This window comes from Marmota monax, unplaced genomic scaffold (assembly GCF_021218885.2).
Source record: "Marmota monax isolate L192 unplaced genomic scaffold, Marmota_monax_Labrador192_F-V1.1 WCK01_AAM20220418_F8-fsc00041, whole genome shotgun sequence".
NCBI lineage: Eukaryota > Metazoa > Chordata > Mammalia > Rodentia > Sciuridae > Marmota > Marmota monax.
Window position 1 is genome coordinate 8,253,591 of NW_026695238.1, and position 26,066 is coordinate 8,279,656.

General features: G+C 44.4%; 1 long non-coding RNA gene across 2 annotated transcripts; it reads right to left on the reverse strand.

The window, feature by feature from the left end:
• Positions 1 to 18: 18 nt before the first annotated feature.
• LOC131423992 (uncharacterized) lies at positions 19 to 26,063 on the reverse strand. Of its 2 annotated transcripts, none has more exons than XR_009226310.1 (3): positions 25,843 to 26,063; positions 11,540 to 11,646; positions 19 to 4,756 (listed from the first exon to the last, which is right to left on the reverse strand). It is a non-coding gene; the product is annotated as an uncharacterized LOC131423992 (long non-coding RNA). The 2 variants fall into 2 exon arrangements; XR_009226309.1 differs by lacking the exon at positions 25,843 to 26,063 and adding an exon at positions 24,498 to 24,987.
• Between the last annotated feature and the right edge of the window lie 3 nt (positions 26,064 to 26,066).

Sequence of the window (26,066 nt, forward strand, 5' to 3'; positions counted from 1 at the left end):
ACACACACACACACACACACACACACACACACACCCCAAAGGTGCTTGGGCACAGCCCCTGGGGAGTTTGGGCAGGCCTGGCAGCAGGCTGACAGTGGAGGCCTGTGCGCATTCTTCTCCAGCTCCAAGCTCCTAGGGCCGAGGTGGGGAGGGAGGAAGTAGCACAGAAAGCACCTTCTTTAAGCTGCTGTGATTCTTAGCTGAAACTTCTCTCCCAGTCCCCAGAGGACACTCCCTGCTCAGTCCCAAACAATGCTATCAGGTTCCTATTAAGTTGCCATCTGTTTCCCCTTTTCCAGGACAATGCAGCCCAGGAGCTGATACTGGGGTTTTTACAGGTGCAGACAAAAGGGAGCATGTTTCCTTCGGCCTCTCTGTTGTGGCCTACCGCTGTGACTCAGTTCCCAGGCTTAGGCCGGTTATGTGAGCTGGGGGCCTGAGCCCTTTGCCTGCCTCTGCTGAGCATCCACTGAGGACTAGAGGTTCCTAATCCCTTGTTCCACCATCCATTGAGAATAAGCTTTCCTGAAGCTCCATGGGAAGGGTCCACTGAGTCCCAGTACTGCAGAGGGCCGCCCAGCCCTCCCGTGCCCTACCGATGTGGTCATCCGACTAAAGAGAGGTGACATTTCATGTTGTTTAAGCCCCCCAGATAAATCCAGTATATGCAGTAGGGAACAGATAAATAAATCAGTGTACATCATCTTTATGGAATACTATGAAATACATGAATGTATGGTATTTTTATGAGATACCATGTAGGCAAAAAATAAAAAAAGAACTTCAGGAACTAGAGTTGGCCATGTCTAAGGACATGGGCGTTTCGTGCCCTTCAGCCCTTGCCCTCCCAAGTAGGAGAAATCTTCTCCCCCATGTGCAGAAGGCAGATGCAAGAGTGTTTATAGCTGCATTGATTGAAATAGCCAAAAAAGGAGAAGGAGGAATGGCTACCCAAATGCATAACAATAGACTGTATTGTTAATTATAGCATGAGGGAAATGAACTTGCCCAGGCTACTGGTTTCAGTTTGAATGAATCTGACAAAATGTTGAGTACAAATATCAGGAGGCAGAAAATACATGCAGACCACTGATATAAAATTTAGAAATATGCAAAGACTATTCAGTGGTTATAGATGTAAACCTTCAGTGGTCATAAAAAAAACCACCATATTCAAGGTAGTGGTTACCTCAGGTGGAGGGGAATTTGCTATCTTTTTTAAGTTGAGTGGTAAGTTCAAGAGTGCTCACTTTATTTTCCTTAGGCCTTTCTGAAGTATTTCATCATCACTTGAATAAGCATGAGATACTGTGCACAGACCTACAAAGACAGTTCCACTAAAATGGTAAATAAAACATACAAACAAAAATGCACATATGATCCTGTTTTCCTGTAGGAACTATATAAGTGGATATGATTACTAAATATAGAGGGAGAAAAAACTTTGGAAGAATGTAAGCCAAGCTTGTGTTAATAGTGTGTCAATAGTGGATACTCTGGGAGAGGAGATTATGGGGTACAGGAGCAGTTTTATTTCTTACTACATATATTTCTACATTATTACCATCTATTACAAACACTTTGTGTCACTTTTGTAATTAAACTATAAACAATTGGTGAACCACTCCACACAACACATGGGCTACAACCTTCTAATCCGTTCTTTCAACTAATGTTTATTCAGGAACACACTATGTTCTAGGGATAACATGATGGTAAAAAAAAAAAATGAATAAAGCTTCAGTTCTCAGGAGCTTATACCCTGATGGAAGAGGTAGACATTAATCAAAAAAATAATCACATGATTAAATGTAAAATGGCACAATGTGCTAAGTGCTAGACAGGCGGTGCATAGGATTTGCCTGTTCAGGGGGTCCAACAGGCCATCTCTGCAGAAGGAGGCTTAAGCTGTGTGGTCCTTGATAAAGAGCAGGAGTTAACTGGGAGAAGCATGAAGGACATTCTAGCAAAAGGAACAGTGTATGCAAAGACCCTGTGGCAGGTGGGAGGCCAGTGGAGTAAGCTAGTGTACGTTACTGGTGGTACCCTGTACCAAGATAGGAAATTCTGAAAGAAGAGCAAGTTTGCCTGGAGTGGTGACAGGAAGGTTTTTGATGCATGAACCTCTGAAAAAATGCCACATGATTCAAAATGCTCCTAACTACCCAGAGAATCAGCAAAGCAAGACAATTACTAGACAATTAAGAATAGTTGCTAGTACTTACGGAGCACTTAGACTGAGCCACGCACTGTTCTAAACACTGGCACATATGGAAAACATGGGAAGGTAGAAGTCTGAGTCATGTGCTCTCTGGATATTTAAAGCCAAAGCAACCTTTAATTATTGTAATAGAAAAAATATATATAAGTGTATTTTTTTTCCTACAAAATATTTGGAGTTCGCTGAACAGGCAAAAGAGCTGTGCATTCCTGCAGAAGCTGAGGTCACATCTGCATCCAACCATTGTTATGCCAGGGTGGCTGTCAGTGCGTGGACACTTCCTCAGTGCTTGCTGTAGTGAGCAGAGAGCAAAATAAGGGGAGAGTTTTCTACTTGGTGCACGCATATGACTTCTAGTTCCCTGACAGAAAAACGTTAGAGTGAATAATTTGAGTTGTAAGCCGACTATTACTAAGGATCAATCGTAATCTTCCCTCCTGAGAAGTTTAAGAAACAACCCCTCCAAAAACAAAGGAAGAGAATAGAAACAAAACTTGGCCAAGATTGGCAAAAGGAATCACAAATGTCATCATAAATGCTCACCTTGCTTTTAGACTAGCACCTTTCCAAGGTGAGGACATATAGTCACGAACTGACCCATCTACAAATTGGCAAGGATGATGCCCATCAACCGACATAGAACCATAAATGATTTTTTAAAAAACATTTTACTAACACGTAACGTGCACCTTTAAAACTAAGCTGGAAGTGGGCACATCACGTAATTGTACATTTCAGAATGCTGTCGAAGCCGATGCTCCAACAAAAAGTCTGGTTTTAATTACCACGTAGATTACAAATAGAGATGGATCGTCTCATGGCAAGAAACCCTGCTTCCTATGCCAACCCTTAAATCATTAAAGCCGGCTCAGCATAAAGCCGACAAGTCAATCAGACCGAAACCAACGTGCCCGGGCTGGTCGGGCCGCCCTGCAGAGCGTAGCTGTGCTTCGTCAGCTGTTCCCTTCGCTAATGGGCCTCCATTCCCACTTTATATTTATATCCCAGCTGCTTCCAAAGGCCACGGCTGTGCCGACCAGACAGCAAAAATAGAAAGAAGACAGGCGAAAACCAACCATCGGCATTCATAACCAATCTTTTTAAAATACAAAGCAGGAATTTCGGTCTCTTCAGCTTTATAAAAGAACTTTCATAAGACACAAATGGAGGCTGTGGATTCTCTGACTGCCTGGTACGAATGTCTTGTGGCAGAATCTTTCTCCAAATGCGAATCATTCTGAAAGGCTTTCTAAATGTGTCGGTGGTATCTATTCTGCAGGATCACACATGAGAAAAATGGGGACAGCTCTTGGATTACACATAGCATAAATATAAACAATGATATTGCTCAAATATACAGCTTGGAAAGCTGAGTTGGAGCACTGGAAAGAGAATTGGCCTAAGAGGGAAGACCTGAGTTGGAGTCCTAGCTGGAATGTGCAAGGTCCACCTCTCCTACTTGTTCTTGAATGGGCAGGTCAGCTTCTTCCTTTGGTCACTGTGTCATTAGTGAAATGAGCCTGTGCTGTGCGTGCCTGCCCCAGGGTGTAGACACAAGGATGCATTTCTTTTTTAGGGTAGGCAACTGTGTGCTGAATTTCAACTATTCCATTCAGTGCTTCCATATTTGTTTGTTCTCATTTTTTTTTTAATCCAACCAATTCTAAGCAACCTCAGAACACATTGTTTCAAGCACATTTTAACATAAATGTATTTGGAATCTTAAGCAGGAAGGTGGGTCATTTCTATATGGGGGGAAGCCTACGCCATGTAGACCATGACTGGAAATCCCCTGTTCAGCAAAGTGAGACTCAAAGATTAAGAACAAGGGCCTCTTGACTCATGGCTCCCTGACCATTACAGAGCCTCCCCATTCACAGGAAGACAAGAGCCTGCTTGGGAGGTCCCTAATGGGAGGAGGGGAACAACAAAATGGGAAAGTTGGAACTGCCATTAACTTGATGAAGTCATCCAACTCAGCAGCTGGGTGGGGCCTTATAACTGGAGCCTGACTGTTTAGATATGAGACTGAGGAAGGTGGATGGGTTCCCTCAGGTCACCGGTTAATGATTCAATGGGAACTCGAATGCAATCATATCGGACTTTGTCCACAGATGCAGTCCAGAGCAGTTAAGTGGTGGGTACCGTTTGCTAAATATCTCAGGTAAGAGTCATGATTTTTAAATGGTAATTTCCTTTGCTGTGAATTAAGACCTATCACCACATCCCCGTGCACGTGTACTGTAAGATTCAAGGTTACTAGAGAAAAGGCTGGTACCAACTGCTATTCTGTTGTGGGATCATTCATTTCATCTGAGAACAGAATAGAGAAAAAGATCAGAGAGAACCAAATGGAAGTAAAATTTCATTACCATCTTTCCACCTAGGGTAGTCTCCTTACCAGGGAGGCACTTCACAGAGCTGGTGCAGGTGGCATACCTTATAAAGGCAACCCACGTGGAAAGATGGTCGGTTGTCTACAAACTGGATGGAGAGCCACAAAGACTCAGAAGGACATCACACTGGGCATCTGCTCTGGAAAACAGTATGGAGATTCCTCAGAAAACTCGGAATGAAACCACCATTTGACCAGCTATCCCAGTTGCATATTACAGCAACACAGTAACATCAGTGTTTATAGTAGCTCAATTCACAATAGTCAAACTATGGAAACAACCTAGATGCCCTTCAACAGATAAATGGATAAGAAAGTGTGGTATATACACACAATGGAATATTACTCAGCCTTAAAGAAGACTGAAAGTATGGCATTTGCCTGTAAATAGATGGAGCTGGAGAATATCATGCTAAGTGAAATAAGTCAATCCCCTCCCAAAAAACCAAAGGCTGAATGATTTCTCTGATATGCAGATGTTAATTCACAATAAGGGGAGGGTGACTAGGGAAGAATAGAGGTACTTTGGATTGGCTGGAAGGAGTATAGAGTGGGAAGGGGGTAGCGGGAGGAAAAATAGCAGAATGTGTTGGACATTATTACCCTATGTGCATATATGATTACATGAGCATTGTGATTCCACATCATGAACCACCAAAAGAATAAGTTATGCTCCATGTCTCTACGATGGGTCAAAATGCATTTTACTGTCATGTATAAGTGCCACAGTCTGGCTGGGCACAAATGCCGCAGTCTGGCTGGGCACACAATCACGAGCCACCACACAGCTTGTAGACTCAAACAGCAACTCTTTATTCCCGAACTCACACCAGCCGTCTACAGTCACGTTCTGGGGAAATCCACGTTCTCTGCCCAAATCCACGTTCTCTGCCCAAATCCACCTCCACTGGGCATCTGTCTCCCAAAAAATACTGTCTGAATCCCGTGAGAACTCAAGGGGAACTCAGGCAGCAGGATATGCCCTATTCCCAGCGGGAATAATCTTAAACCTTAAACCTGGAACCTAAACCGGGAACGCCCTAAACCCGATTATCTTAACCGGGAACACCCTAATCCGCCTTGGTCTTTGAGCAAGGTCACCTACATTCAATGTCACTGCAACATGGGGTACGCTGGCAAGGAAATTGTCATACCCACTTGGCTAATGGCTCCCAGCATATAAGTAATTAGGACAAATAAAAATAAAGAAAACTAAAGAAAAAGAAGCTATAGTTTTCAAGTGTTAATCACATGATCAGCAAAGGCCCTGCTAGTCTCCTCCTCTCCACTCATGGGTTAGGCCAGCTATGTGGTTTGGAAAGTGCATCTTTATGCCAGGTCTCGCCAAGGGACCTTTACTGAGAGCTTGTCCGGTGTGAGCCGGGCCTAGAGCAAACTACTGACTGCTGGACAGAAGGCATGTTTGCAACCGGCACCACCAAGGGCTTCCTGCAGGCACTCAGAACACCCTGCCCCTCCTGCCTCCTGTGAGCCACACATGCCCCCTCTGTCCCCACCGGAAGGATCCACTTTAGCAGTCCACACCTGGCATTGTAAGTCAAGCCATGGCTGGCTCACGAAGCATAATTTGAGTTCTCTGCTAAGAAGAAAGTCATCATGCTGCAGGACGGTAATCATAAGTCATCTCCACGAGAGTCCCCACAGGAGGAGGTGAGTTTGGGCTGAACCATTTTCTCCCATTAACCTGGATTCTCTCATGACAGGCAGCCTCCAGCTTGAGATTGCTGGTGAAGATGAGTTGGATGATCTGTTCAGCAACAGTTGTTTTTCTGGTCTTCCTGGGGCATGCCCACCCTCTTAGGACCTTGTTCTCACCTAAAGAGCTTCCCCTGGCTGCTGTTCCCCTCTGCCATCCCTACTCATTTTATCTCTGCTTTTACAGAAAGATACTCAGACAAGTGCTTTAAAGATTCCTATAAATAGCCTAATCATACTATCAACAAACATGCTGTTTAAAAAAAAAAAAACCTCTTAGAAGTAATAGTCCATTTGCCTAGTAATTAGTTAACACCCAAGCCGCCTTCAAAGGCCAGCCCAGATTGGGATCTCTGTTAGCTGTGCAAGCCCTGGAACAACAGGAAACACAGGGAGCTGCTGCTCTGCAGATAGGCGTGTTAATGCAGAGTCTAGCTGCCCTGGGGTGACCAGGACTCCTCACCAGTGACCACGCAGGCTCTAAGGAGGCCCAAGAGGGAACTTGCAACCTAGGTGTACTGATTGGATTCCCTGTCCACAGAATAAATAATTCTGCACCAACATTCCCTACACACACACACACACACACACACGCACACGCACGCAAGACATTGTTTCCTTGTTAATTCACTGTCTGGCTCCACAATCAAACCTGTGAACAATTCCTCACTGTGTTCAGTCAAGAGGATTTTGGAATTAAATACTCAAAACACAGATGGACAAGCCAAAAATATCCACTGGGCTCAGAGGAGTCATCTCCTACCCCATTAAGAACAAAAATGACGGTTTTTCCAGAAAACTTGTCAGACTGTTGGAATTCCAATTTTTCTCTTGTTGTCACATTAAAAAAAAAAAATCTTCCTTAAATGTCAGTGCTGGCTTCCACATGTAGTTTCCCAGTGGCCCGAATATGACAGGGAGTACAGCTGCAACTAGGCCGGTCACAAAGCTTGAAATCCGTTTTCAGGCTCACCACACTAGATTTTCTAGGTCTTTTGACACTGTTTCCTTTCATCTCTTTTAATCATGCCCTAAATTCTTCAAGCACCATGGGGCCAGCCAAAATATGGGTATCTATTCAAAAATTGTAATTTTCCACTGATATGAAGAAATGCTCTGCGAATTTAAACTCACCAGCCCCCTCTACTTTTCTCTCCCACTCATAGCTCAAGAAAACAGACCTGAATACTAACACCTCTCCCTAAAATAAAGAAGAAATAGATGTGCAGGAGACTTAAGATCAAACTGTCTTTGGGTAGCCATTCTTCAGGGTCATTTTTGATGCAAGACCACCCCAGAGAGAGGCAATTCCTGTACTTTAGTAAGATATCTCTTGGAACAAATCCAAGATGGGCCTGATTCACACAGATTTCAGTCTAAAGGAAGGCAGAATGCCAAAGAAGCTCTGTAATATAGAGGCAGAGAGGGAGATGCATTTGTTTTTCTGGAAAACAATCAGACCATATGTTATCAAGAGCTGTAATAATGTTAATATCGTTTGATTCTGTAATTCCCCTTCTAGGAAGCTATTCTAAGCAAATAAGAGAAGCACTTGTAGACAGAGATATTTGTTAGTTGCAAATTTGTAAAAGCTAGAAAAAAGTAGCATACATTTCAAGGAAAATAATAATAAATTGGAATGTATCCACACTCTGGGAGAATGGTAAAATAAATTCTGGCACCTATTCCTTCAAAATGGGTTTCAAATAACACCTACTAATGTAAAATTGCTTGTTTATGCTCAATTTTAAAGTGAGGATATAATATTTCATATATAGTATGTTTCTAAATTTAATAAGGAAATATTTGTAGAAAATGTCCTTTATATGATAATACAAATGTGAATAATGAGATAACTAGGTTGTTTCTTTTTGTTTTTATCTTTATGTATTTTTCAAATTTTTTAAAATTGAGAATTTACATATTTAATAAGAATAAAACATTGAGTATTTTAGATAAACTAGCCTAAATGCAGCACCTCATCTCCCTCCTTTATTCTACATGAAAATATCAAAATTAGTCCAAATAATTTCAAAGGTTATTGGTGGGAACTTAAAAAGACTTAGACCATGCTGTAGCTTCTGCAATTGGTTTTATAACAGATGGCAGAATTTCAAAGTAGACAAAACATGAAATGAAATTGTACATATCCATGAGATATATTTCTATTTTGAAGACAGAATCCTAATTGTGCAAACATATAGACATGCACGCACACCCCAACATTTTACCAATACCTTTTGTTAATTCAAGTTTTAACAGGCCTTCAAATGAAATATTCTTAAAGCTATTTTGACAATGATGTCCCCATTTTCTGGGACCCCAAAGCATATTCACTTGTTTGCACTATATATATTTTTTATTTTTTAGTTATACATGGACATAATATCTTTATTTTGTTTAGTCATTTTTATGTGGTGCTGAGGATTGAACCCAGTGCCTCACATGTGCCAGGCAAGCGCTCTGCCACTGAGCCACAACCCCAGCCCTGTACTGTATTTGTGAACAAGAATACATTCATAAATAAAATAGACACAATTTGTTCATTTTCTCTTGCTCTCATTAGAATATAAGTACCAATGAATACTAAAACACCTCTTACAGACCACAAGCAGTTCTATTAAGAGCCCAGTGGGGTCCCAGAATGTATCAGTTGTCAGGAGACTTCTGTAAAGAATGAGGAACACCTATCCCTGGGAATCGCCCTCCAGACAGATGGGACAGCATATACAAATGTCCTGGAGCAGAAAGGCATTTGTGTTGTTTTAGGAACTGCCAGGAATCCAGTGTAGCTGGGGAAGAGTAACTGGGATATGCAAATGACACTGGGTAGGACTGGAAATGAGGTTGGCAGGAGTCCACACAGTACATGATAATTTCTGCAGGCCGTGGTAAGGAGTTGGATTTGCTGTCATGGGAAGTTAATGAAGGGGTTTCTTTCTATTCAATCAGCTGTTTTAAAAACTGTTATTCTTAACTAATTATAGACTCCTATGAAATCGCAAAATTAGTACATAGATTTCTATCACATAGATTTCCATCAGTCCTTCACTTACTCCCCCCAGAGGTCACACCTTATGTAAGTGTAGTACAATATCAACAGCAGGAGACTACCCTCAGTATTACACGGTTAACTAGCTACAGACATAACTTAGATTTGACCTGTTCTCACATGCGTTCGCACATCTCCACCTGTGAGTGGTTTTACCCCAGGTGAGGACAATGATGAAAGATTTTAAATGAGTAATAGAATGGGGTTTATGTTTCCGTCGCCAGCTGCTGAGAAGAGAACAGATTGGCCAGGAGACCAGTTAGAAGGCTGCTAGTGCCATGCAGTGAGAGGTAGTCATGGTTCAAGGAAGAAGAGTGAGAGAACAATGGAGATCAGCTGTTACCAGAAGGAAAGAGAGAAAGAGAATCAAGGGAAGCAGATAAGTGAGAGAAAAAAATATATATAAAGTAAAAATTTAAAAAATTAAAAATAAAAGAATACAAAACAAAGTCAAAATATACTAATCAAACATCCTAGTCCCCAGAATACTGATCCATAAAAAATAACTGGCTTCAAAAATACTACACATGAGAGAGGAGAAAAACAAATATGAATATGTGTAAGTTCCATGAACCATTCAGGTCACAAACAGAGAAAAGAAGAACTAAAAATTAATTAATTAATTAAGAATTTTTTTAAAATCTCAATAAAAAGTTGAAGAATTTCTTCCATTGTAGTTCAAAAGATTCTCAGCTTCCCTTCTCAGCAGTGTTAGGTGGGGTTGATGGAGTGTGAGGGGAAATCCTGCAGGGGGAGCTCCTGGAGGTGGGGTTTAGGCTTAGGTATGCTCCGGGTTCTTGATTGAATGGTGATTGGTCTGGAAACTTTAAATCTTCACACCTCCAGGGCCCAGCAGTTGCCTGTCTTCTCAGGAAGACTGAACCCCAGGAATCTCCCCTGGGTTCCAATTCTTAGTCCCCTTCATCACCTGAAGACCCCATATAATCTCCAAACTTAATCACATGGGTCCTTTCCCTTTTCAAATTCCCAGCCAGGGGCGTCTCTCCCAGTCGGTTCTGCAAGCAGCCAGATTGGAGAGGGAGTGGGGGAGCCAGGTGGGTTTCCATGACCATTATTTTTCTGTGTAAACCCTTCTCCATGTTTGATTCTCCTGGTCACTTAGGCACACCATATGTCATGTCATGTAGGTTTGCCAGGTCTGTGTTTTGGGCCAAACTCAGGCTTGCTGGCAATCAGCTCCCTCAGCTGCTGGTACCTGCAGTGCGGCTGCAAAATGGTTCCTTCCTCCATTCTCCCTGGCAGCCAGGAGAGATGTGGCTTCTTTCCTGCACAAGGATGTTGTGCAGCGTACTTTTCAGTTTAGTTGAGCAGTGTCTTTGATCTCTGATCTCTCCGCACCCAGATAGGCCTCAGGCTGCCTAAAAATGGGAGTTTCTTTCATTCCCTCATCCCTCCACTTTGCTCATGGAGGGATGGCTCTGGCTGGTGCCTCTGACAGTAGAACGAGGGATTTCTTCTTATTTTATCATATCCAACCTCCTGAGTCCCTGATCTGCTTTGAATGTCCAGTATTAAATCCCAGCAAAGCGCCCCATTTTTTCACCCCCCTTGCTGAGAAGCTGCCTGTATGCTCTCTTGGTTTCCTGCCATGGAGCGGCCAGGAATGTAATCTTCTTGAAAGAAGAAGGTCACCTTCTTCTGCCATCTTGAAACTCCAACAGTAGTGATTCCAACCAGTGTGGAGATAGGTGAAATTGTTTGGGAGGTTAAAGAAGTGCAGCCTATAAAATTTGGGATAAATTGCATATGGGAGGTAAAAGAAAGGGAGAAATTAAAATGCTCTCAGGTTTCTGGCCTGGAGAGCCTGAGGGGTGGTGACAGGAAGACGGTGCTTGGTCCTGGAGGTTCGGTGAGAGACTGCAAACGTGCAAATTTGGGATGCACGTGGGAAGACTCCAGGTAGAAAACATGCATTTGAGAATCAACAGCATAAAGACTTTATATGAAGCTATTAAAAAGCCTTCGTTGACATCACCACCAAGGGAGTGAGTGCAAAGAGGGAAGACAGCCCTGGGCAGAGCAGCTCCACTCCATGAACAGCACAGGCTCGTTCTACTCCACCATCTACAGCCCTTTCACTGGTACTAACACCTCCTCAGAGAGGCCACAAACCAGAGAGCAGCAGAGATTCTACCTCCAAATCCTTCTGGTACTCCTGATGACGTTCAGCGTGGCTGTGCACACCTCAGGAATGCTTCATGAATTCAGTTCAGTAACGTTGACTAATCAGCACCTATCGCACTGGAAAGGACAAAGAGGAACGTGGGTTAATTGGTTCCAGAGTCGCTCTCAACTTCCATCTGTATTAAAATAATGGTATGAATGAAGTCAGAGTAGAATTTTCCTCTCCACTGATGCTGACTTGGCCGTACAAAAAAAGAGGCTAATTTGAAATAAAGTGTTCGTGTTTTCTTCTGTGCTGGCCCCAGCCACCTTTAACAATATTTTTAGGTATTAATTTCCTATAGTTATCATATGCCAAAATAACAGTTGTTTATGGAATTACTTTTAAGAGTTTTTGGAAACTGTTAAATACACGCTGCTGTGGCTACACCACAATTCCTAAATGGTAATGGAAGGACAGCTTAATTAGTTGAATATTTCAATAACTATAGAAACAATTTCTAGTATATTGGGTTTCAAATATCATCATGGTAAAAACCATCAAATACACCAAAAATAAGAAAAAAACATATATTTCTTATTCCGTAGAATGTCCTTTAACTCTTCCACCTAATATGATGAGCTTTGAGCCCAGCTGAATACTTAGATTAAAACTGACCAGAAAAAAGGAACAAGGGTGTTCTGAAAGGCTCTGTGCTTTGAATCTGCAAACCTTTTGTGGGATGGCCTGGAAACTAATCACTCTTGAGAAAACTCAGGATTTCCTCCCTTTTAAAAATACTAGTAATTGGATCTCCTCCTCCTCCTCCTCCTCCTTCCTCTTCTCCTTCCCCTTCTCCTTCTCTTTCTTCTGCTTCTTCTTTTTTCTTAACTTGAAAATCCATACCTTCATTCCTTCCTTTATTCAGTGACTATTTATTGGGTCCTACTGTGCGCCAGGTATTATTCTAAAGATAAAATAGACAAAAATTTGGCTTTCCCCCATCCTAGTGGGGTACTCAGAAAGCAAACAACATACATATCACAAAGCAATTCAGGAATGAGATCTGAACACAGAAGAGATAAAGTTTCAATGATGCTGAAAACCAGACTCAAAGAATACAGCACATTTTATGGGAGCCAGTATTCAAACCAGTTTGGTTAGTGTTGTGGACTGTCTGTGTGTGCCTCACCCCAAAAATTCTTATGGCAAAGCCCAAACTCCCAATGTGGCTGTATTTGGAGGTGAAGCCTCCAAGAAAGTAATCATAGTTCAATGAGGTCCTAAAGGTTGGGGCCCTGATTCAGTAGGATTTGTCTCTTGTAAGAAACGCCAGCCCCTCTCTCACTCTCTTTGCCACATAAGGACACAGCTGTCAGCAAGCTGGGAAGAGAGCCCTCCCCAGAAACCAACCAAGAGAGCCCTCCCCAGAAACCATTCTCTTGAATGTCCAGCCTCCAGAACCATGAGAAAATAAATTTCTGTTGTATAAGCCATCCTTTCTGGGGGTATTTTTTAATGAGCAGACTAATACAATTGGTAAAACATAAAGATGGGACCATTACTTGCCACAATGTTCCTTCATAACCACTCTCTTTATTTATGACTTTATTTGATAGGTAATATCACAGCAACCAAGCCTCATGGGGGTAGGTCAGGGATCAGCATGGTATTTACATCTTAAGCTCTTCATTCTGTTTTATTTATATTAATTTGTCCTCTGCCTGTCTCCAAACAGGCTTGGAGTGTCCCTACCATAAAACTCACAAACCGAAATAATGATGCCATAGAATAAAAGGTGAAACCAAAAACGAGAAAAAGAGGAAATCTATTCCAAACGTTAGAAAAACTAACATAATGATTGGTATTGAGTCTTCTGGTAGCCAGAGCAAACTTTACAGAAAAGCAAAATAAAACAAAACAAAAAAAAAATCAGATTAACAATCCCAGGAGCAATTGGGGGGCTCGGGTGCCATGGTGTAGAATCTGTTCGGGGACATCAAAGACAATGCTGATGGCCAATAACTGAGAATTTTTCATCCCTAAATCCCACCCCATGAAAAATAATGTCTTCATGATTATTTCCCACTTGATTTAGCTTTTGTTCATTGGAAGACCTGAATAAACCCTCCTTCCTATTGATTTTCACAAACAAATGAATGAATGGACTTCAGAGCTACCCAGCTTAGAACTCAAGAATATTACTTTTTCAGGTGCTCCTGGGAAGCAGGCCTAAGAAAATTGCAGAAGGCACCACACACAAAACATTGCACAAGGATTGTCCCTGTGACAATCTCCAGGATCCGTGGTGCATTTGGAAACCCAGGTACTATCTCCACACTCTTATTCTACAAGGGGTTCACAACCTGTCCTTCTCTCAACCAGCTGTGCAGGACCAAGTCACAATGTGTGGGTCTCACAGGAATGAAGTGCTGCCAAAAAATGTGCCCTGTGGACCCTGTCCAGGAGTGCAGGCTGGCTCTGACCCTCACTTCATCCTCACTTCCAGGCCACTTATCATTCATTCATTCTCTCTACACACATCACACATATACTCTCACACTCATAAGAACATGCACATCTCTCTTTTGTCTTGAAAGAAGAGAGAACCTCTCTGAATATTCTCCACATCATCACCCAGTGCCAAACAGTCAGTGTGCCAGTCAGCTCATCATCACTGTGAGCAGATTACCTGACAAAAACAACTTCAGGGAGAAAAAAGGTTATTTGGGCTCAAGGTTTCAGTGGTTCATTCCACTGTGGGCCAACTCCACTGCTCTGAGCCTGAGGGCAGAAGGGTGAAGTAGAAGAAGCAGAAAAAGAGAAAGCAAGGAGACAGGGACAATAATATACTATAATCCCCCAGGGCACAGCCCCAATGACTTCCTTCTTCCAGCCCACCCTATCTGCCTACAGTTACCACCCAGTAGTCCATTCAAATTAGTAATCCATCAGATGGATTAATCCACTCATAATCTAATCATTTTACTTACGGACATTGCTACATTGGATATCATAATTACAACACATGAACTTTTCAGGGGATATTTCATATCCAAATCATAATAGTCACCTTGCACTTGACTGCAGGGAACACCCTGGAAAATCAGACTGAATTTTTTCAACAAGTGTCAGGCAGTATCCTGGGGGCAGGTTGAGCTTCTGCAGGAGGGAGCTCATCTGCCGAGTGTGGTGTTTATTTTATGGTTGGTCCTCTGAACTCTGGAATTGGGGGGAGATGCTGAACATGCTCTGTGATGCAAAATGGGCCGTGGTGATGCCCGGGGCTGGCTCTCCTGGGTGGTCCTAGAGTTACGCATCCTGGTCCACAGCTCTGTGTGGTATAACCAGGCTTGTTCCATCATGGCCCCAGCCCAAACTTTCTGCTCAACTTCTCTCAATCCAGCTTCCCTGGCGCAATTGTGCTGGAAGTTTCCACCTGATCTTTGTGTTCACTCTTCACCTGGATCCCCCAGGTCCATGCCCTAAGGCAGGCCCCTTGCCTTTGGCTTCTTATTGACTTTGGCCACTAAGGAGGTTCTGGAGGCTGGAGGCTGCAAAGGTAGGAAATTATGCCTCAGATTCCCTGGAGCCTGCTGGGTCATGTCAGGCTGGCCACCTCCAAAGACTATGGCTCCGTCACCATCCCTTCCAGGATCCCACCCTTGCCCTCTTCCCTTACCCACCAGGCCTGAAAGCTACCATAGTGCCTCTTGGTTTCTTGCCCCTTGTCCTATGCTATTTCTTTTGGCTCCGCTATACCCTACTCACACCTTTAAAAATGGTCCCTTTATTAAACCACCTCACATTACTCAGCTTGAACATGCTTCATTTCCTGAAGAAACATTGACCCGTATGCTCCAGAGAACAACCTCAGCTTCTCGAGGTGGCCACATCTGGATTCTTCACAGCCTATTGCTGCCAGCTGATTACGTGGAACTGGACAGGTCATCCCTTTCCAACTGGTTCTTAATTGGTAAAATGTGGATAACAACAATAGTGCCCACTTCTGAACGTTGCCGCGAGGATTAACAGGTCAATCTGAGAGGCTTGGCACCACCTGGGATGCACAGGAAGTGCTCGATAAACAGCAGTCACCGAGAAGCAGCTGCCCTCCAGCTGCATCCAGCTCCTTGTCCCCATTGCTGTTCACCATCAAGCCAACGCCCATGATCAGGTAGTCACCACTTGGCCAGTGCTCCCTCCTGCCTGGGAACATTTCTACAGCGGCTCTGTCAACTTCTGCGACGGTGGGGTTGAGGTCACACTACCTCAGACTACACTTAAGATGAACAAGTTTGAGGAAACATCAGAAACAGAAAGGTCTCCCCTGAAGCAGGTCATAAGGCCCTCACTGAGAGGAGCCCTCCCTACACCCAAAGGAAAGGAATATCATTATCTCTATTGACAAAGAGAAGAATCAGAGCACGTGGCGGGCAGGGGGGCTCGCCAAGTTTCCCAGTTTACTACCATTAGATGATTCTCTTTGCCTATTATCTCTCTCCACATCTTATTAAAACTATTAAAAACACTCAGCATTAAATGTTTTTTTCAGGTCTTCATTCTCACATGTCAGAGCTCCTGTGTTGTGTAACTTAGATTAAGTAAAGGTATTTTCTTCTTTAGTTAACATGATGTTCGTTGTAGAAGCCCGAGACTCAAACCCATGACGGGAGGAAAGACCGTCTCCTCTCCTATCGTCCCTATCCACCTTTCTGTCACCTTCAGGTTCTTTCTTCCTTCCTGTCACCAGTAGTCATTTTCCCTTCCAGCCTGCTGGCCTCCTGGTGGATCAGTCCAACACAAGAACAGCTTCCCACTCCTTACAAAGTCAGCATCATCCCAGGAGAGGGAGGTCCAGAGTTCTCAGTCCTGGATCTCCATAGGTTCCCGCGTGGCCTTCTGTCCTTCATGCTCTTCCTTTCTGCACCAGCTGGTCCACTCCCATGGCTTCCCTACTACTCATATCATCATGAGTCTAAATCCTTGTTCCTGGGGCTGGTCCACAGATCCACCCAGGCTTTTCCACTTTGGTGTCCCACAGACACCCCAGATTCATCATGTCAAACTGAGCCCACTACTCCCCACCTCTTACGGTTTGGCCATGTGGTATCCCCCAAAAGCTCATCATTAGGTTATGGGAGCTGTAATATAATCAGCGAATTAGTCCATTTAATACGTTGATGATTTGAAAGTACTAGTGTACTGAGGGAAGACTTTTGGCAGGTAGGGTGTGGCTGGTCACAGGGGTATGACTTTGAGGTTTTACGTTGTCCCTGTCACCTGTCTCTGCTTCCTGGATGCCGCAAGCTGGGCAGCTTTCCTCTGCCATGCCCTTGCTCCATGATGCTCCACTTACCTCAGACCAGAGTGGTGGTCAGCCAACGTGGACTGAGACCTCTGAAACCCTGAGCCAAAATAAACTTTTCCTCCTCTAAATTGTACTTGTCAGGAATATTGGTCACAGTGACAAAATGCTGACCGACACCCCACCCCTTCCTTCCACCTCTTCTCCCCTTGTTATTATACCTCACTTCCTCAAACCCCCGAGCCAACAATCTGGGACATCACCCTTGACTGATTCCTCTCTCTCCTCACATCCTATCTGTTCATCCTATCCTTCAAGTCCTAAAGAGTTAAACTTCCAAAGGTCTTTTGAATCAGTCCTTTAATTTCACCACTGACCCAAAGCTCCCTCATCTTGTGAACTTCAAACACCTTCTCATTGGCCCCTCTTCCTAAACCTTTCTCTACTGGACCACCAGAGCAAGCTTTGTGAGTTCATATCTGATGGTGTCACCAACTTCTGGACACAGAGCCAGATGCTCTACATGTGTTAAATCATTGAAGTATCCCAACAATTTCATAAAATGGATCCTATGGCCATCTCCCTGGAAGCCCAGAGCAGTTAGGTGTCTTGTTTCAAGGAGACACAACTAACAGGGAACAGCTCAACCCAGAGAGTGCCTCCCAGGCTCTGGTAGGGGCCTTTGCCTCCTGTCTTATTTGCCTCTCTGTTTCTGCTTCAACACACTCTCACCTTAATCTTCCTCTTCATTGTCACCATCCCTGTAATTAAACAGGCTTAAAACCCTTTGGGGCTCCCACTGTCTACCCTGCAGAAAAGAGCCCTAACTCCTGGGTGTGACAACCATCCTCAGGAGAACGGGTCTTCAGCTTTGCCCACCTGTTGGCAGTTATTCCAACAGGCTGCATTCTTTCTGCCTCTTCATGAGGAATCCCCTATTCCATGCCCTTGTCTGGCCCTCACGCCTATTTTGAATCTGGTGTCTCAGAGCTTCAACTCTTTCCTAGAGATTGGACACATGCCCTCTAAAGCCCTCCCCAGGCCTCTGTGGGCCTCAGGGTGTTCACCACTCGTTACCACTACCCTAAAATGTCTGTCTTCAAAGGGGAAGGGCCACAGAGCTATTCGTTTTCAGATCTCTGGCCTGTGCCTGCCACATACTTGGTCTTTCAAAGCATGGGAAGTAAATGCATGAAATGAGTGGAAGGAACTGTGAAGAGCAAACACGAGAAGCAACTGACACAGCTGCGGACACTGATTTGATGAAACGTCCACACTGTCTACACTAAGTTGTTGTTGTTGTTGCTTTAACCACAGAAAGGTTTCTAGCTTTTATAACTACACAGCATCTTTAGTTACCACACTTTCTGAGTGTACATTTAAGTTGGACCAGGCATGTGCATCATATCGGATTAGACAAATAATGCCACTATATTGGATCGGTATTCTTTTTAAAATAAATATCATCAAATAACTCTTTTTCAAAGTTAAACTTTGTCAAATCAAATACAAATGCCACCCAGCCCTAGAACTGCTTTTATGGTTATGTATGTAAATCTGATCTTTCTGCAGGTTTCAAAAGTCTAGTGGGGAAATTTGTGAGAGAGAGAAGATTGAACTGAAATGGAAACTCAAAACAGAATGTGTGTGGACAGACATGCCTAGTTGTTATAACCAGAACCCAATAAAAGTTCACCTCCCCTATTGTTCAGGAACTTCCTCTGAGGAAGGGCTGGCAGTGTGTGCTATGGAGACCAATCACATATTAATCAGTTATTTCCTCTTGAACCAGACAAAAGGAGGCAAAATGCACCACAATTACAATGACAAAATAGTTTCCCTTCACATGGTTGAAAGAATTTGCTAAAGTTCATAGTAAAATCACCAGGTAGATAGTACACTTTGAAAAGAGAGTCTGCCTTCAATTTTATCAAGAAAAAAAAAGGGGTGGGGGGAGTTATACTAAAACTACCCAACTTTGTCAACAAAGCCACCTCCCAATATCTGCACACTCAGCTTTGGCAATCAGTCATACCAGAGATGCCTGAGAAAATAACAGTCAGGAAGCCGACATATATTGGAGGGATATTCACTTGTGAAACAAAATTCAAACATGTTTCATCTACTGTAGTTACAAAAGCAAGAAATTAACATATTTTCTGAGATTTTTCCAACAAGGGCTAAAATACTTAGTCCTAAATATTCAGTTTACCAGAAAAGTTCAAGCTCCAAGAATTCACTGATGAGAAATCTGATGGTTCAAAGCCTTCCAGAGTGTTTCTCAGCAGACAACCCATCAACTACAAAATGAGGAAGGTGCAACTCAGTGAAAGTCCTTTCTTGAATAATTCATCCAATGAATCCAGGCAGAAAAGAATTAAAATAGTTGGGGAGAGGCATATTCAAATGAGTGAGAGATAAGGAGGAAAAGTCATTTGGAGCTATAAGCACTGCCATTTTGTGTGGGATTGGTCCATCAAGTATCCAAGGGTTTGCACTGTGAATCTTTGTGACATTTTTCTCTGTCCCCTGGGACCAGCCCAGTGCAAAACCACTTTATAGCAGAAAAGGGTATATAAGTGTCCTTTAACACTGAAGTCTTTTACCAGAACCACCATGGCCAATTGTTGAAAATAGTCCATGGCATAGCTGTAGGAATGTTTAAGGAGTCTAAACTCAGATTATCACCCTAGATCCAGAAGCATATTTCAGCTAAATACGAAACAAACAAACCTAACAAGTAAAAAATGCCCCCAAAATGGCTGGGCTGTTACTGGAAACTTGAGACAATTTCAAGCATGGATGTTTGTGTGTCCAACTCTGTCTGGCATATGTAATGAGCACATCTTTGGATAGATGGTCTACAAAGACAGAGGGCAACATTTCCAACCATCCTGAGGGAGAGTTCATTTCTCCTCCCCATAAATATGAGCTGACCTTATGGCTTGCTTCTGCCCATGACTGCAGAAGTAGCCCTATGTGATTAGTACATGTGGAGATTTTTTTTTTTAAACAGGTTCTCGCTAAACTGCCCAGGGTGACCTTGAATTTACCATCCTCTTGCCTTAGCCTCCTGAGTAGCTGGGATTTCAGGTGTGCACCACTGAGGAAGTTTTTAACTTTTTATTTTTCCTCTGAAGATGTGATCATCTTTGTGTATGAAGTAAACTAACACTAGATTAACAGGAAAAAAACCAAACATAACAAATTTTATTCTGTGCCATGGAAGCCACACATACAATATGAGACTCAAAAGTGGGCTAGATAGTTGCAGTTGTAGCATTTTAAGCTACTGAAAGAAATAGGGATGTGCACCTGCTGGGAGGTGGGGGTGGGAAGAAGCTATGGGAGCTGAATGGAAGCTTGCAAGGTGCACAAAGGGTGTCTCCCAGGTAACAGTCATCAGAGGACCATCATCTCTGCCTGGACAAGGTGTGAGACCCCAATTTCTTCTTCCTGTGAAAATATCATTCCTGGGCAGATAGGAAGACATCAAAGAGAAAAGTGTTAGCCTGCATCTGTATTTAACATGGACAGATGTAAATTTCTTTTCACAAACAAAAAGCTTTTCAGAGGCATTCCTACATCTGCAGAGGACTGCAGTTTCTTTGAATAACCAATTCAAAATATGCCAAAGAAATATATTTGTGGTGGGATATTTTGATCTCCCTCTCAAGAAAGTCCTGTATTTGCCCTCTTAGAAGACAGCCACCATGTAAAGAAGGTTGGGCTAAACTACTGAAGGATGAGAGACCCTGGGGAGAAAGAGTAAAAGGAGAACAGGGACAAGAGAGACACTTCCCAGGGGAAACCCAGAACCCCAGACCATGGCCATTACTGAGGCCCCAACCTGTGAGTGAGGCCATTTTGGATCCTCCAGCCCCCAATAGCTTCTCCAATGGACATCACAAGAGAGACAGTCAGATGCCTATACTAATAAGCTGTGGGGCCCTACCTGCATCCCTGACCCACAGGATCTGAAAAAAATAAAACAGTGGTGGTTTTAAGCCCACTTAAGCTTTGGGCTAGTGTGTCTCACAAGAATAGATGATTCATCTGTAAACTGCATGCTTCACCTCACCGGTGAGGAGTTGTGAAAATGGGGGATTCTGCAGAGAAAGTGTGTAATGCTATGCCAGTACCTGCGAGGAACTGCAATTATTGTATTCAAACGGAGGCTTGATGACCAGCCAGAGAGGCTAAAAACGGAGGCTGTCCTTGCAGGTGGACAATGTTCCTCACATCCTCTGGGGCAGTTTTCTAGCCACATACTCAGGAGTTGCTGAACATTTGAGCACACTTCCTGGTCCTCCTTGCTCCTGCTCTGAGCTCATTCTCAGAATAGAAAACAGTGTCTTTGGTGGGGAAGTCCCACCTCCTTCTATGGAGGTCCCTCCTGCAGGACTGTGCTGTAGGAGCAGCTCCAGAGAGTTTGTTGTTGCCCTGCTTGGGATGGAACCCAGGGCTCACAGCTGCTAGGGAAATGCTCTGCCTCTGAGCTCTGCCCCAGCCTATCCTGGACAGTGCTTAGTACAGTCTTCCAGAGTGACTCCCCTGCCATCTGTGAGGGACAAAGCTCCTAATTTGACCTCATGGCTAAATTGGAGCAGTAGGCATTTTAAAGGGATATGAATGGGCCACACAGAGACCAGGAGGGAAGATGGCAGCAGAGGACACAGGGTGCTCCTAATAGCAGTGACTGACTGGAGCAGATGGGAGGCTCCAAGTTCCCTCCAGGGAAGACACACAGGACGACTGCTCTGCACACTGATCAGGATTCTTTTATGGCGTCTGTGGAGGGTGCTGGGTTTCTGTGGAAAGTAATGAGTCCTTATACTAAAACTCCATTGTTTTGCAGTTACTATCTGGTTAATTTTATGTGTCAACTTGCCTGGGACACAGGATGCCCAGGTATCTGGTTAAACAATATTTCTGGGTGTGTCTCCTTAGTGTGGGTGAGCATCATCAAACCATTGAGGGACTGAATAAAACAAAAAGAAGGAGGTGCCAGTCACGGTGGCCCACACCTGTAGTCCCAGGCCTTAGGGAGGCTAAGGTGAGAGGATCAATTGAACCCAAGAGTTCAAGATCAGCCTAAGCAACAACAGAGATGCTGTCTGGAAAAACCAAAAAATCGAGATGTCTTCTTCTTTATCCTCTCTCTCCCCACCCCCAACACTGAAGCTGATCTTGCATGGCCCTTGGACTGAGGTCTACATCATTGGTACTCCTGGTTCTCAGGCCTCCCTACCATGTGAACCATTCCTTATAAGAAATCTCATTATAAGTAATCTCACTATATATACTTGCATATATATATATATATATATATATATATATACATATACATACATACATATATATGCTATATATCCTATATCTACTTACATCTGTTTCTCTGGAGAACCTAATTTATAGTTACCCTTTCTCCTTCCTCTCCTCAATCCGAGCAGTTGGGAGGGGCACTGCAGACACCCCATCTCCTAAATAACCACCACCCACTCCAAATCAATGTGCAATCTACAGGAAACCAAGATGTATGCCCTGCAAATGAGCTTCCAGGCAAATGCTCTTAGAGCTGGCTGCCCCAGATCACTTCCTACACTGGAAATTCTGCAGCTGCCACAAAAGACACACTGAGTTTCTTTTGAACTTTGTTATTCTTTTTTCTTATTGGTCCCCTGCGTCACACTAAATTCCCGCCCAGGGTCCAATGGCTCATTCATAGTAGCCCATTCCTTTTCTCTCCTAACCTCTTCAGCATGCTAAGGACTCTGCCCTTTAGGGATTCAGGAACTGATTCCTATCCAGCCCAAGATCTTCCATATTCCATCTCTTTTTCATCACTAGGACAGTCACAGTGATGCAACAGCCACTGTGTTGGTGACCACAGCACACTGCCCCCCCACTCTCATGTGAGAGCTTTTTTGTCCATGGTCCCTCCCAGCTGCACCCCTCCCCCACACACTCCCACTCCAGGTCCTTTGAGATGTGCTCCAAACATCTGTCACATCCCAGTGCACTCTGTGTGTTATGTAATTGGAAAACTTTATAAATAGCATTTAGTGAGCACAGGCAAGTCTGAGCAGGTCTTTGCCTAAGAGGATTTAGTTATAAAATACCTAAAGGACTTCTTTATCATGTAAATTCAACCTTTGTCATGTAAATCCCATTATATGGTCCCTGAGAGTGGAATGAGAGCAATACTAACTTACTTACTATTTAATTATGCTCCCTTTTCACCATTGACCCCTGGGATGTAAGGATTTCTGGACCAAAAAAAAAAAAAAGCTTTTACTTTATTTCTGACATTCCAAAGCACCTTTGCACCCTAGGAGGACTAGATGCTGACTTGAGAATGACAATACAAATATGAAAACATCCTAAACCAGAATAGATTTAAAAAGACAAGGAGTTCTCTGTGCAGTCCTACTAAGATCCCTATTCTGTCTTTTGTTTTGTTTTCATCCATTATAAATTTGATTACAGATGGTAACCAACTTCTTTATAAGGCAGTATGCAAATTTTTCTATTATTCTTAAATGGAACAGATCAGAACAAAGAAATGCTAATATTTGAATTTGTGAATTACTGTCAATCCGATAAAACAGGAAGTGTGACTACAAGACTTAGACACTATTATTTATGAAGTAGGATCTTTTCTCTATTATAAAAAATATTATTGAGTGCCTATTCAACCAGCAGCAAAATTGCTACACAAATATTGTCACGAATAATAATTTTAGTGGTGACAATTATATTTAGGAAGAGCTGCTCCCAGTGTACACAGGACTTTATATCATCTAATTTGCCCAACAATCCTGTTTAGCAGATGAAAGCAGAATCTCTGAGTCTTCCCCTTGGGGTCACAAAGCATTAAGTCACACAGGATCTGAACTGATTTCTTTTGACCCCAACTTCCATGTTCTCCTACAGTTGCATTGAAAGGAGAGAAGATGAAATATCCTCAGTTTACAAAACACTTTGTAGGGTTCGTCATTTAAGTCACATACATTTCCCATCTTTGGCTTGCAAGCAATTATGCAATCCATTAAAGTGATCACTGTTGGAAAGGAGTTATTCACAATTTCCTTTCTTCACTTCTTAGTTCAAATGTGTTTCAGAATCCTCCCCCGCCCCATGATCTCCAGCTTGCAGCCGTGAGGTAATGACTCCTCTACATCGTCTTTGCTTGTAGGGGACCTGCTCTGCGTGACATTTCTAGCTACCTACCCCACTCACTTGAACTCGAATTCTGTTGATTCGCAGCAAGATGTAAAGGGATAAGCTCTTCCCCAAGGATTACTTCCTACTCCTCAGAGTTGTTGAGGTTACTGGGGCAGACCGCCCCCCCCCCCCCCCCCGCACCTCGAACCATTATTCTCTAAGGTATTAATATGGCGAGTAAATGGCAAATTTACCATGTGAATTGTTTTCACTCTGTCGCGGGTCAGCACTACAGAGGTAGTGGACCAAGGTGGCCTCGGTAACGCACGACCTGATGGAACGCAGGTTAGAAAGGGGGAGGCGACCCTGAATGCCGACACTTGTCCTGTTCGGGCGGGGAGTCCTCCGTGTCGCCGCAGGCTCGCCACTCACCTACCTGTGGCTTCACCGGCGACCGAGACTCTCAGCCCCTCCTACCTTTCCTCTAACGTTAACGCTGGCATCACCGCTCACCTTTTAACACACAGGAGAAAAGAAAGTCACCCACAAGCGGAAAATCAGCGAGGAGACCTAAGAGCGGAGTCCCGAAACGGGGTCCGCGGAGAGGACGGGGCTCGGCGACAGCTCGGCGGGACTGCCTGCCCGCGCAGGGAGCACCCGGTCAGAACCCGGTCTCTAATCCCCCGCCAGGTCTTTCCGCGCTGGCCGGGAGGGCGTGGGGTCCGGCCGGGGTGCTGAGGAGTGAAAGGATGGAGTTCCCGTGACTTTGCCTGTGGCGCAAAGTGGCGGCTGTGCTGGGAAAATGCGGAGAAGCGGCTTCGGGCTCAGGGAAGGCGGGTTCGGGGAAATTAAAAATGCGAAGCCGAAGGCAGTGGGCGCTGAGTCGTCAGGAACCCGACTACAGCGGGCCCGGAGAGCACGCCAGAGACCCGGGACCCGGGCGGCGACGAGAACGCGGCCCGCGAGCCCAGCGCGCCGCCCCGCACCTGCAGGCGGACGCTGGCACCTGACGCCCCTTCCCTTCCCGAAGGAACGCAGCCACTGAAGCCCGGGGACACCAGATTGGCCAAAGTGCCCCTGGGCGGAGGCAGCCGCCGCAGACGCTCTGCGATGCCCTCGGTTCCCTCGGGTCTGGAATCCGCGCCACCTCCACCGCGCTCGGGTCACTGCCGCCCCCGTGGCCGACAAGCCCCTGGCTCGACTGCGGAAGCCACGTCCCCTAACAGCCAAGAACGGGCTGAGCCGAGGCCGCCTGAGGTCCAGCCAGGCCTACCTGGGGCCTTTGGGGAAGGGGCGCTCTCCCGGAAGGCTTCCAGGAGGACCGCAGCACAAATAACGGAACTAAGACCCCCGCTTGTCCAAATTGAGCATTTAATTTCGGCCTCCTTTGTCCTTTCCATAATGATCCTTTTCTGACGATTCACGTGTCACTTCCCCCTCTGCTATCTCATTAAGCGACACCGCTTTGGCTGTGACCCTCCTCGTCCCTAGAACAACCTGTGAGGACTCCTGAAGGACACAGCTAGGTCCAAAGCTATCGCATCTCGCACAGGTGACCTTTCTTTCAGGCTTGTCTTTCCAGCCCCTCCACCTGCCCCCAGAACTGCATACCGTCCAGACTCCTCACTGCCGCCTGAACCCAGCAGGTAGCTTGAAGACCTCAGAGAAGTTGGTAGCTGCCTGGCGTTCGCTACCCCTCCTGCTGCAAACCCAGTCGGCTCGGCTATTTTGCAGCTCACAGAATCTCCCTTCCCACCAAAACCCAAAAAGAGAATAAACATTTAAGAGTTCCAGTTTCATTTTAATGTTTTTCTATTCTTTTCTTGCTCTCCCGGCATCACGCTGCACAAAATCTTACCGGAGGCCTTTGCGGGGTCTGGCTTGTGTGCAAGTGTCCTGTTAGGCTGGTCCCTTCTTCTGTTCTCCCTCTCCACTGCAGTAGGATCTGCTCAGTGGATCATGTCAGCTCCTGCTCCCCTCCCACCCAGGACAGGAAAGGACACATGCTGGTTTTCCTTAGCAGTGGAGGCAGACTGTGGTCTTCCAAAAGGATTTTGACTCTGGAAAACCATTTAAGAAAAA